The sequence below is a fragment of the Vombatus ursinus genome, unplaced genomic scaffold (assembly GCF_900497805.2).
Source record: "Vombatus ursinus unplaced genomic scaffold, bare-nosed wombat genome assembly UNPS02009205.1, whole genome shotgun sequence".
NCBI classification, from domain to species: Eukaryota; Metazoa; Chordata; class Mammalia; order Diprotodontia; family Vombatidae; genus Vombatus; species Vombatus ursinus.
Window position 1 is genome coordinate 19,482,856 of NW_020948983.1, and position 14,324 is coordinate 19,497,179.

A 14,324-nucleotide genomic window follows, 5' to 3' on the forward strand; every position below is an offset into this window, starting at 1 on the left:
GGAGCCTGGGCCAGATGACCTCCAAAGTCTCTTCCAGATCTAAGTTTGATGATTGTATGACCTTCTTATGACCAGTAGAAAAATCATTTAGTCTTTCTGAACCCCCGTTTCCTCATGTATAAAATAGTACTACTTCTATTTCCTGCTATAAGGGGTTATTATGAGGACCAAACAAGAAGGCACGTAAAGCACTTTGGAAACTTAAAGTCATCTATTATATATACACATATGCCAGATACTATGAAAAATTATTATGATTATGGATAATGTTGTACTTGGAATTAGGAAGACTCGGGTTTAAATACCTCTGCTGACACTTATTAGATCTATGACCTTGTTCAAGTTACCGAAGCTTTATGTTTCTCAGACAACTCCATAGGAACTAAATAGTCCCAATAGTGTAATATCAAATATAATTATATTTTTCAATTCATTTTACCATATACTCAAAATAAAAAACCATTTCATTCCTATCACACTTATGGAGGGCTAAGCTGAATGTGCAGTTGCCCCTCAAAACTTTGAATAAAGGCTAATTCAAATACTTTTACCACAGATTCTTATTTTTCAGTGATTCAAAACAGTTGAAACAACTTATTCTGGCTTAAAATGTCATATACAAGGTATCCACTAAGGAACAGTTTGAACTTACGATAAACAATGAGAGGCAGCATATTGATATGGTGGTTAGAACTAGACTTGATGTGGAGAACACCTTGGCTGAATCCTGTCTCTTGCACATATTGGCAATGTAATTCTGGGCAAATCACTTAACCTCTCAGTGTCCTAGACAACTCTCTCAAACTAAGTTGCAGAGAAAGTGCCTATCTGCAATGGTAGAGGGAGTTTCTTATTGAGAGTGCCTTAACCCAGTGAAATCACTGATCTAGTCAACAATAAGAAATAAAAACCCTTTAAGCCAGGGTCCATTATTAAGACAGCAAAAGACATTTTAGCTAAGCTTACCATCTACAAATAGTATTATTTTATATTTAAAATATTAATAGAAAATATTTTCCTTTATACTTTTCAATAAAAATTTTTTTCAACTTTTCTCCCTCAGAATACCTTATGCATAATCAATACAATGTATTAGTACACTCATCAGATTGACTCTCCCTGATGCCTGATTCTTAACCCACTTAATAAAAATTGAAATGCACTTAAAAATAAGAATATTTTTAATGTCAGAACTTGATAGATAGAAAACTCCACATAACAAGCCAAATGTCAAGGCCATAGTAAGACTAGAGAAATGAATACTGTTTCCAAATACATTTTTGCTTGATTTTCAACACTGTTTTATAACATGACACCTGTTTACCAAAACCTATCATGTAGACACACAAAAGAAAGGTGTTAGACCTAGCGTCCATCTTTCTTATGTGGATTCTTCCTTACCACAGGGTACAGCCTCTTCTATGAACTTGGATACAGACTGCCCTACCCCATGTTCCTGTTTACCTTGCTCACAATGATTATATGTATGCTCCCCTCACTGCCAAGCTGATTTGGTTCCATCTTGAACACTTCTCTTTAACACTGACCCTTTTCATGCATTTAAGGCAAGTACTTCCAACCCCATCAATGAAAGCAGACAAATGGAGGAGGCAGGAATGAGCTGCAAACACCTCAAACAAGAAGGTTGCTTAAAAAACCAAGTGTCACATGCTGGCACTTCAATATTTCATGGCCAATACAAGGAATGTGCAACGACGCTGCAACTTTAAATCTCTTCCTCCTATGTCAGACTCTCTTCCTCTCATTGTAATGCCAAAGGGAACAGCAATCAGAGTGGAGATGTTCAACGTGATAGAGGTCAGGACACCAGCAGATCAACGTACCAGAAACACGACCTTGTTTATTTTTTTTCCCCAGTATTATTGTTTACAGGGTGCTTTGCTCATGTACCTTGTGGTTCTTAGCTAAAAGATGAAATTACAACCCAGGATGAAGCGCTCAGGCACACATCCAATTTGTGTTTCCATCTCAGAAAACAAAAAGCTTCTAAGGCCCTCAGGCTGCCATTCAAACTTGGAGGCTGACATTTTTAACAGCGTGAACCAGAGACTGGCAGAGAGAATGATCTAATGTATTTCTGACTTGTCAATCAAAGAACTCACCTCTGCTGTCTTGTAAACAGTTGGGGGCCATCTAACTACATTCATAAACCTGGGGAGAGCTTACTACCAGCTGGGGTGTGGGAGCCACATGCTCTGGCTTCTACTGACTGAAATTATGATTCAGTTTATAATCTTACTGTAAATAGTCCACAGGCACATTTCCTGAACTACTGGAATAGAATCAGAGTAGGGAATACAAAACAGATTTTGGTCAAGTGTTGTGTTATTTGTAAGCTGTTGGATTCCTATACCCATTTTTATCAATTCTCCTCATAGGAAACCACCATGCCACCAATGAAATGTTTGGTAATTTTTTTTTAAGTCAAAAACAAATGATCCACCAATAAACACCTATAAAATAAATATTTCTCCCACAATTCTGCCTGTAGAAATCCTTTTCTTCCTTCATGAACAATGCTAGAGCCATCTCCACTGTCCACTACATGAAGCCTTCCCTGATCTTACCAGGTCCAAGTGATCTCTCCCTGTCTAGTTGTCCCATACCAACTCTGACCTTTCATATGCATTTATATTATAGTTATCTATATGCCTGTCCTATACCAAAGTAAAGCCTTTGTTTTCATCTCTACAGTCTCAAAACCAAGCACACACAATTGGTACTCAATACATATATGTTGAACTGAAAATCTGTATTACTTAAATAACACCTACTCAGTGACTGTGGATCATGCACAGCTTAAGGACAACAACGAGCAATATTTTAGCACAATTGTAACCATGTACTTTTCTACCTTTTCTGAAAAATTGACTGTCAATACTACAATATTATTTTTGAAGAACATGAAAAAAAAAACTCCATAAGATGGGAGAGACTCTCCCTGACATTTTTATAACTTCTAGCCACTAAACCCAAAGACAAAAAAGTCTGAAATTCTTGCTGAAAACTTATCTAAGGAGATGAGAACATTTCTCTGTTAATTTCATGAAACATGGGATCTGAACTTAATTCACACTGGCCCATCCCGACCTTCATTCTAAACCTGCATTCAACTGTCTCTTAGGTATCTCCAACATGATGTTTTACTAATCAATCAACAAGCATTTATTAAATGCCTTACTAAATGCTAAGCACTGTATAGGTATTAGGAATACAAAAAATGAAAAAGTCTCTGCCCTCATGGAAGCTACATTTCTTAGGAGAGACAACATGTACATAAAGATAGGGTCTGGAACTGTAATTCCATTGATATAGGGAACACCCAAAAGTATATGTAAGATTTGTACAAAAATACAAAATTAGGTTTTTGTTCACTGACAAATTTTTTAAAGCAAAATAAACACAAGGTAATAGTGGTGGAGACTGGGAAGGCACATCAGAGCTGAGATGTGAAGGAAATTAGGGATTCTAAGAGGGGGAGGTTAAAGACTGAGTATACAATCCAGACATGAGGACTTTGCACTCTATTCAAAAGTTGGAAACAGGAAATGGAATATCATGTGGCAGGAAAAGAAAGAAGACCAATTTGACTGGACTGTAAAGTACACGAAGGAAAGTACTATTATATACGGTAAGACTGGGCAGCCAAATTGTAAATGGCTTTAAATGACAAAAAAACTGTTAGTATTTGACTCTAGAAGGAACAGGGAGCCACTGGAACTTACAGAGAAGGGGAGAAAGACGGTCAGACCTATGCTTTAGGAATGTCACTTTGGCAATTCAAATTTAATGTGCCCAAAATAACTCACTGTATTCTCCCTAAAACCTATTTTGCTGCCTGACTTTATTATTTCTATCATTTTCATCACCACGCATGTCTTCAGAAACCTTATAACAAAACTTCAGAGTCATCTGATTCCTCTTTATATCTCATCCTCAACATTCAATCATTAATCATTCAAAAAACATTTACTAAGTAGAGTGCCAAGCCTGGCATCAGGAAAACTCATCTTCCAGAGTTCAAATCTGACTTCAGACACTTACTAGCTGTATAATCCTGGGTAAGTCACTTAACCTTGTTTACCTCAGTTTCCTCGTGTGTAAAATGAGCTGCAGAAGGAAATGGCAAACCACTCCAGTATTTCTGCCAAGAAAACCCCAAATGGGGTCAGAAGAGTCGGATGTAACTGAAAAACAACTGTACAACAAAAGTACCTATGTGCCGGGCACTGTGCTAGGAGCTTGGGGATATAAATTTTTAAAAACATAACAGTCCCTACTCTCAAAGGAACTTATAGTCTACCACTAAGTATTACTGTTTCTACTTTATAGGTATGTGTCCCTCTGTCTCCCTTCTCTTCATTCCCACTGCTACTATCTAAAAATGTATCCTCAGTATCTCTTTCCTGAACTACTGAAATAGTCTTCTGGTTGGTGGGCCACAAACCTTTCTACTCTTCAATCCATTCTCCACACAGCTGCCAAAGTGATTTTTCTTAAATACAGGTCTAACTATGTCACCCTTATCCCCCTACTAAATAAATTCCAGTGGCCTATTGTTTTGAAAATAAAATATAAACTCTTCTGTTTGGCAATTAAAACCTTCAAAACCTGGTCCCAAACTACCTTTCCAGTCTAATTATGTAACTCTTTTTCACATGTTCTACAGTAAAGCCAAACTGGCTTTACTGATGCTCCTTATACACAACACTCCACCCCTTACTGTTCTTATAGAGTCACTGATTTCTGTTTGGTCTATTCTAGTTTTCAGGGAGTCTAGTACTTGGTTAAGGTTTATTACTTTCTCTTCCAGACTATTTATTCTCCTTCCAATCCTTTTCTCCAGAATTTTTAATTTAATTTTTTATCTCTTCCTTAATTTCATCTGGGTATTCATGTAGTTCTTGTGGAAAATCCATTTTTTCCTTTGAGTCTTTACTTGGAGCTGTAATGGAGTTCTCTCTCTCACTCTCACTTTTTTTTTTTTTTTGGGCTAGGAGATGGGGTTAAGTGACTTGCCCAAGGTCACACTGCTAGTAAGTGTCAAATGTCTGAGGCCGCATTTGAACTCAGGTCCTCCTGACTCCAAGGCCAGTGGTCTATCCACTACGCCACTTAGCTGTCCCTGTTATCTCTCCTTCTTTTGGGACATCTCTGGTTCTACAATTTTTTTATATTGGCCAGAGTTTTTTGTTTTGTTTTGACTTTTCTCTTTAGCCTTAGTTCCTTGATTAGGACTGTTCCACCGCCTGACTCTTCACCCTGCTTTGTTTTTAGGTGGGGACAGAGGGAGTCACCTCTGCTTATTCTCAACCTGGGTAATTTGGGTTCCTGGGTTAGGTCCCCCAGGATCTTTGGGATTCACAGTGCTAGATCTTCAAGTTGTTTTGTGGCATCTCAGGGCAAAATAAGTGCTGAGAGGCCCTGGGCCAGAGTATCCTGGGGTGGCCGTTCCCTTTCCCCACCATGCCCAAAGTTCCCATCTGGGTCTTTCTGACTACTCTAGGAATTTCCAGGGAAGCTCTCCACTCTCATTGCCTTCGGACATAAGGCCTTGCAGGCTACACATGTCTCTGTCTCACCTCTGGTTGCACTGGGAGGCTGGGGGCTTGTCTGCCTGCACTGGCACTATTTTGGCTCACAATCCCATTTCCTATTCTTAAGGACCTCTGGCTAACTTTTTATGCAGCTCAGCAGTGGAAGAAATTTTCTGCATTTTTTCACTGAATTTCTTAATCATTATTTGGTCTGGCGCAAACTTCCGGGTTGTATAGGTATAGGTGGGTATATGGGAGCTGAGTTGTTTTTCCTCCCATTCAGGCAGCCATCTGATCTGGAAGCTCCCCCCTTTCACCTCTTCCTTCAGCTGAAGTTCTACTTTCTATGAACCCTTCCTGATTCCCTACTTTCTAGTGCTCACCCTCCTAAAGTTAGTTTGTATTTATTTTGTTATGTATTCTGTATGTGCTTATATTTGTATTTATATACATAATTGTCTTAGGAGAGTGTGAGCCCCTTGAGGGCAGGAGCTGTTTTGTTTTTATCTTATTAATCCCAATGCCTTGCACAGTACTTAGTACATGGGAAGTGCTTAAAAAATGCTTGCTGATTAACTACTACAATAACTTGACTGTTCCTGTCTCATACTCAAATCCAGGTGATATATCTGATTAATCTTCATAATGTGTAGTTCCAGTCATGTTACTGCTATATTCAAAAAACCTTCAAGAATTCCCCATTATCAACCAAATCAAGATCATAATCTGTGGCCTGACATATAATATTCAATGTTCTCCACATTTTAGCCACAGTCTACCATTTCAACCTTCTTCTCAACTACTCTTCTTACATTACATTCTAGCCAACAATTATTACTTGTGGTTCCCCAAATCTACCTCATGGCTTCCTGTCTCTGTGCCTCTCCTCACACTGGTCTCACCCTTTGCCCACTCTCTACCAGTTCTAGCCGTCCAATTGTTATACGTACTTCAAGACCCACCAAACGTCATCTCTTTCATAAAGTTTTTCCTGAAATCCCCAGATGAACTTGATCATTCTCCTTTGAACTAACATAGCATTTTGTACCTTCTCACTGTACTTTCAAGTTATCCCTTAGAGTTATTTATGTATATGCCTTATTTTTCCTACAAGAATGTAAGCCTCACTCAGAACAAGGATTATACCATATCAATTTTTTTATCCTTCTACAGTACCTAATCATAGTGGATGTTGCATAAGTATTTGCTGAATGAATGCTAAATGAAGAAATGATCTAGGACCAAAGAGATAAATGATTTTTATGGCAAGTGCTGGGACATTTGAAGCAGACCAAAGATGTAGTAAGAAGGTGCTTAGATAAATTTCATTACAGAGCCATGTACTGTATATCCCAGTCCTACAGAGCCATCTTACAATGCATACAAATGATCACAGGGGAAAAGGGCAAGAGAAAGTGGCCATTTTAGAAATAAATAGTACTACTCTTAGGAAAAAAAAAAAGAACTTGGTAGTTCCTAATAGTTAACATTACATAACAACTTGGGATTTATGGAGTGCATTCCTTCAATGCAGGTGGTGTAATTACTATAATCTATTATTACGTAAGTAAATTGAGACTGAGAAAGGAAGTGACTTGCCCAGGGTTACACATCTAGTAAGGTATCAAAGTCAAGATATAATCTAGCTCTCCTGACTCTAAGGCCAGCACAGTTTCTACTGTACAACACTGACTTCTCCACTAACAGTTAGATATCTCAATATTTAAGAATATACCAAAGCAGGTGGCCCAAAATACAGGTCACTGAGAAGAGACAGCAGTAGTGGTTGGAAATATACTGTCTCAGCAGCACTGGTTAGAAATATACTGCTCTCATAGGATGGCAAAAGAGCAAGAATGAACACTCCAACAACTATCCTTTTACCAGAACACTAGAGACATCTCATAATAATATTTCATCTATAAATATTCATGGGTTTTAAAATTTATATACTGCTTAAATGTATATTATCTCATTTAATTCTCAAAGCAATTCTGTAAAGTCAATCACCAAACATTTATTAAACACCTACATGTGCTGACCATTGCGTTAAGGCCTGGGGACAAAAAGAAAACAAAACATAATTCAGCCCTGCGTTCCAGAAGCTCACATTCTAATAGGGGAGACAATATATCAACATACATAAAAGACATGTGACAGCGTAAATGGAAAGTCATTTCAGAGGAAAGGTTGAGGGTTCTGAGAAAGACCTCCCGCGGAAGGCAGAATGTGAACTAAGCCTAGAAGGAAGCTAAGGAAACCAAGAGGTAGAGGTGAGAAAGGAGAACATCCCAGGCACAGGCAAAAGACAGAAAAAGGGCAGGTGATTCATGAGATAGAGCATCCTGTGTGACTAACAGAAAAGGGGGCAGTATAGTAAGATGCTTCTTGTTGTGGTTAGGCCTTCATTTTCTAAGGGGACCAATGACATCAAGGGGGGACGTCTTGACTTGTGCATGAACTGGATTTTAAGTGAGGCAGAGTTGTACGAAGTTGTCAGCCTCACCCTCTCTTCCAGAATCACTGAAGTCCAGTGGCAGGACAGAAATCAAGCTGACTGATGATGGCCCAGGATGTAGTTGATGACCGTGGGGTCTTCAATGCCTGACCAAGCTCTAAGCTTGGTCTCATTCACTCATTCTGCCAGGGGAAGTCTTCACATGCTTGGGGTAGATATCCCCCTAACTCATTGACAGGCTTGGGGCCTGTTGGTTAATTTCAATTTGGTTTAGCCTGTCTGCTGAGACTATTTACTGTGGGTGTGGCCACTGCCCATGCTACAACTTCTTGGAGCCACGTATGAGAGTTGGGTGAATCAGGTAGACACCAAAGGTGGATGATTGGTACTGAAAAGGACTCAGCAAGCCCTCACATTGAGGTGCTAGTGCTCCTGAACACCTCATACACGCCAGTAAGACAGCAGAGTATGTGGAAGGGAGTAAAACACAAGAAAACTAGAAAGGAGGAAGATGTCAGGTTGTGAAGGACTTTAAAAGCCTAAGAGCATGTTATAGTTGGTCCTGGAGGTAACAGAGAATCAGTAGAGTTGCTGAGGGGTGACATGGTCAGACCTATGCTCTAGGAAGCTCACTTGGGCAGCTAAGTGAAGGAAGGATTTGAATGGAGATAGGTGACAAGGGGCAAAGTAGATAAGGCATGGGGCCTGGAGTTAGAAGACCAGAGTTCAAATCTGCTTCACACACTTATAGCTATGTGATCCTGGGCAAGTCATTTAACCACTGTCTGCCTTAGTTTCCTCAACTGTAAAATGGGGATAATAATAGCACCTGCCTTACAGGGCTGTTGTGAAGATCAAATGAGATAATATTTGTAAAGTGCTTAGCACAGTGTCTGGCACATAGTAGATGCTATATAAATATTAGTTATTATCATTATCATTATCATTACTCTTAGGGAAAGCAACCAGAAGGCTACTGCCATAGTCCAGGCAAGAGGATCATAGATTCTCAAACACTACACCTATTGAATCTTAAAGACACCCCCATTCCCTGATTGGAAATGGCAGAGGGTGAACATGGGAGAGATTCTCTCAGACCCTCTATTTAAGAAGGGGGTCCAAGGCAATCATTTTATAATTTCCTACCTGCCTGCTCTCCTGATCTCATCACTTGACTTCAGAAACTCATCTTCCTATAAGATCACATCAACTCTGAAATTCACACCTCCTCAGTACCCTCTACCTCTGGGGCCCCTCCCTTCTCTAGACTGTTAAGGGTGGAGGGTTGACAAGGGACAGCTCCTCTGAGATCCTCCATTTAAGGAAGGGGTGCAAGGCAGTCATTTCATCATCTCTCACCTGGCTGCAGGACCTCATCGTGCCCCTGTGCTAGTTATCCTTCCTCTTTTTCTCTCCCTGCAACCCTTTCCAGTTTCTTTTTATGTATTGTTTTTCCCCATTAGTTTATGAGCTCCTTGAGAATAAGAGACTGTTTTTTGCCTTTCTTCGTGTCTCCAGCATTTAGCACAGTGCTTGACACATGGTAGTCACTTAATAAATGTTGTTGACTGAATGACTGACATCAAGTATGGGTCCAGTTACAGACTGTAAATCTGCAGTACAAGGACCAATCCAGCTAAGTTCAAAGAGACCAGACTTATCAACACTTATGGCCAATAGGTGATGAATGTTTTTCACCATGGTTCATGAAGACCATCTACTATGGTTCAGAAAACTTTTGATCTGCTTCAGTGGAGGCATTACCTACAAAATTATCCTTGACATAATGAAGTTTTACAGTTATAAAACATTTCACATACATTATTCTCATTTTATCCTCACAACAATTCTTGCAAGACAGCAAGGGAACACATGATCACCTCCACTTTGCTGAATACGAAGCTAAGGCTCAGAGTGGTTGCTTGACTTGTCCAGTGTCACACAGTCCCAAGGCTAGATGCAGGACTGTATCCTTGGGTCTTCTGATATCAAAGGCAGAGGGCTCTTTCCATTGTCTTCAGTTACCCAGCCTCTACCCCTCCCAACTCCCACAACACTCTTGAGAATTGAACCTCAAACAAATCAAGAAATCCAATATCACAAATCAAGAATAAGACTTTCTTTCCAGTATATGCCTTCTTTTAGACTCAATATCAGATAACAATAAGAACAATTTTCAGTTATAGGATGCAATATTACATAGCAAATACATGTAAGTATTAAGGAATGAAGGAAATCAACTGTTATTACTAAAGTTGAAATAATTTGGCCACTTAACTCACTAAAAAACAAATGGAAAGATAAATTAACCTAAATGATTTGGCAATAACCTTGCACACACACATATATAATCTCCAAGTTTTGGTCAATATCTGTATGCAGTGAATAAACCATGAAATAAATCAATCTTATAAGTCTCTCTCCCATCCATGTCAATTTATAACTGCTGGAACAGTATTTCATTATCATGATCTCTTTGGGAGAACAGACATCTGCACATATATGCAAAGTACCATTAGTACTTTTTTTTCCTCTCTGTGTGTGTGTGTGTGTGTGTGTAAATTTGAGGCTTCAAACTGAGGCTGGGACAAACTCTGGCCAAGAACTTTCAGTGTTTCTCTACTGCTTCAAAGATAAAACTCCTCAGCCTGGTGTTTAAATTCTTCTACAATCTGATTGACATCTACTTTTCTAGATTTATTTCATTTTAGTCCTTTTTACATACTCCATTATCAAGGGTGTCAAACATTTGTCCTGCAGGCATATATTTCTGAGCGCAGCAGCCCCAAAATAAATTAAAACATAATTGAGAAATATTCAACAAAATAAATAAAAATACAAGAGTATATAATGTTAATATGTGTTTTTTTAAATCAATATGTGGTCACAAGGGACTATGCCTAAAGAGACCACAAATACAGGTCAAATTCCAACAAACTCCATGGAACTGGACAATACTATTTTGTTGCCTTGAAAGTCTGTTGTATTGATTATGATCAAGCTATGCTTGGTAAATCTTTTTGTCAAAATAATTTTCACTGTAATAGTGTAAGAGGATTTGAGTCTTACCTTAATAATCTCTGTCACTAACCTATTCCCAAACAATAAAAATTCCAAAATTAATTCTCAGTATTTTTAAATCCATGTTCTTGATCTCAAGCATAAAAATTCTGATCTTTTAACATTTCACTTCATGTTTAGCAAGACTGTATATTTACCAGCATTTTTAAATAGGCTGCCTCTCCTGAATTCATCCCTCCCCTCACAATTCTGACCTTTGTCATATGACTGAAGCCAATTCAAAGGCAGCAAGTGTTTCCCATAGTCCAAGTTTCTACTCAAGTTTACTGCCATTACATGCTACCTAAAATATCGTATCTATTTATATCTTGAGTGTTACAATAGAATTTTTGAAATAGAAAAAAATTTGAAATAGAAAAAAAGAAATTTTCTTTTTAATTCCTCAGCTGTTTCACCACTTCCAGCTGCTTATTTTCTAATGCTTAACTCCTATCTTAATACTCTACATGATGAAATCACCATTATTTGTTGGAAGATGAAATAGTACTCCAACATACAATTTGAAACAAGAAATAACTAAGCCACAGATTATGCATATAACATTTTTTTCACAAAAGAGAAAACGAAAGTATGCCTAAATTGGACCCAACCATATAATCTTAGGCTTATTTTTTTAGAATTTTCATTAAAATGTCATTAGTTCAGCAATTAAACAAACTTAACATCCTGATTTTGTCATTCTTGTCTGGGTTTCTGGATATATATAATCAGACAAACTGACAATAATTAAATGGTCTCCTAAATTTGTATTGCCATAAGTTAAAGAAATTTAAAAATCTTCTCAGGATGCTCCCTGCTTCTTCTTTTTTTTAATTTTTTTTATTCTTTTTCCTTAGGCAATTGGGGTTAAATGACTTGCCCAAGGTCACACAGCTAGTAAGTGTCAAGTGTTTGGTCTGAGGCCGAATTTGAACTCAGGTCCTCTTGACTTCAGGGCGGTGCTCTATCCACTGCACCACCAGGCTGCCCCCAAGTACTAACCAGGCCCGACCCTGCTTAGCTTCCAAGATCAGATGAAATCACTTGCGTTCAGTATGGCCGTAGACTCCCTGCTTCTTAAAAGAAGGAAAATGAAGGCAAAAAAAAATTGTTCTACTATGAAACTTTTAAACACTAGATTCATATGTCTATATTACATATTTTTAAAAGTGCAAATTATTATTTCAAACATATTCTTCCCTTTCTTCCATCTATAATTCATCAACACCAAAAGAAAAAGCCATCAGTAGTACAAAAAGTCTCTAAAATTTTTTGAAAAATACCATCCAACATGAAAGTAAGTAGCATTTATTGAAAGGAAATGAATCAAATGAATACTTTTTATTGAATACTCACCATGCATAAGGCACTATACACATGCTGCAATTTTATCAGACCAGAAACACCACAAAAAGTTATCCCAAGTTCCATTTTGCCTATAGGTTTCTGTCTCTTGTTATATATCTCAAGCAATAAGTACCCTGTTCCATTCAAATTGGACCTCCTAAGAAATCTTTGACTTGGGATGGGGTAGAGAAGAAGAGATTCATTCTTCAACTTGGCAGCATAGTCTCTAAACCAAATTTTCCTCACAAAGTATTTAGTAATTGTAGTAATTTCACACTTTTGTGTTAGTAAAATGTTATATGTATACATATGTACACACACTCACTCTATGGAGACCCAGCAGTTTGTTGATTAAGACCCACTAAAAATGGAACTCTAGCAATATTGCTGAATATATCTAGAGTTCTTTCCTATTCAACTATAAATTACTATTTAAGGTCTAAATTTTTCTTCTAAGAATACCTTAGTATATCTAAGTTAGATTGTAATTTAGGTTAGTTTTGGCCTCTGGCAATTAAGTTTCATATTTTAATTAGATGTGATTATCTTTAATGTTTCTATAATATGGTTATGTGAATCAATCAATAAATATTTATTATATTTACTAAGTGCACAGCATTAAACCAGGTACTATGGGGAGATAAAAGGATCAGATAGGTCCAAATATAGGCCACATTCCTAAAACAAGAGCTATCTGAAGGGGGAAAAAAATAGGCATACATTAAAAAAAACAACAACAACAAATAAAAAACACCAAGTTTAGGCCACACATGATACACACGGACCAAATTTGTCAGGGAGAGTGTAAAAAGTACAGTCTATGTTCAAACCAATACAATATGAGACACCTCACTGAAAGGCTGCTATGTAAATTAACTATCCACGGTGTTCTATAACAAAGATAATTTGTTTAGAGCAGAATTCTGGGCCCACCTCTATTATCAACTAGCTACATAGCATTGGGCAAGTCATTTAACTCCTCTGTGGGTCAGTTTCTTTATTTATAGAAAGGGAATAACAATAACTACTCAATTATGATGAAAACAAAATCATGCATGTTAAAATACTTTGACATCTGTAATGTGCTATACAAATAAAGGCATATCATTCTGTGCTCAAAACACTTTAAGACTCATGATTACATGAGTCTATGTAATGTTTACATTAGTGATATCATTAGTTAAACTAGCTAAGCTTAATACTGAAAGACTGCTTAGCACAGTAAATAGAAGACTGGCTGCGGCCTCAGGAAAACCTAGGTTCAAATTCTGCCTCTGGCAGTATTTGTCATTCAACTCTCAGTGCTCCAGGTAATTTCTCTAAGACAATCATCTGCAGACTAGTTGCTACATTGATATTTGGGGGTTTCCACACCAGGAGTTCTCTACCCCAATGAAATCACAAGTCCAGAACTACAACAACAACAAATGTTAGTGTTAGCAAAAAAGATTTATTTCAATGTTAAATTATAAAAAAACAAGCAGAATCTTGCAAAATTGTCAGACTAAAATAGCACCATTAAGGAGCAAAAATTATTAGTATTTACATAGGCAACATAACTAAGAAAAATCTATCACTCAGAATGTTGATTCCCTCATTTTATCTGGAATTTAGACATAATGTATTTTATATAGTACTATCTTATATTGAAAGCTCTTTAAGATCAATTATGCCATAGATGAGCAAGAAGTTAACAATTACTGTATTATATATTGCAATAAAATGCTGACTAAAAAACCTTCTCCAAAACTGAAGTGTACAGGTTACAGTTTTATTTGCCACCCCTCAAACGTCCCTGCCCATACACATACACGTATATACATTTTAAATGTTAGCTATCAAATAAAAACTAAACCATCTGCCTCTTTCTCTACTCTTCCTCTTCAACTTCTTCCCACAGC

At 37.5% G+C, this 14,324-nt stretch overlaps 1 protein-coding gene across 2 annotated transcripts in view; it reads right to left on the reverse strand.

Annotated features, from left to right (window-relative positions):
- Window positions 1-14,324, reverse strand: part of BTRC (beta-transducin repeat containing E3 ubiquitin protein ligase) — a 193,136-nt gene that overhangs the window by 118,975 nt on the left and 59,837 nt on the right. The gene's annotated exons all lie outside the window — the stretch shown is intronic.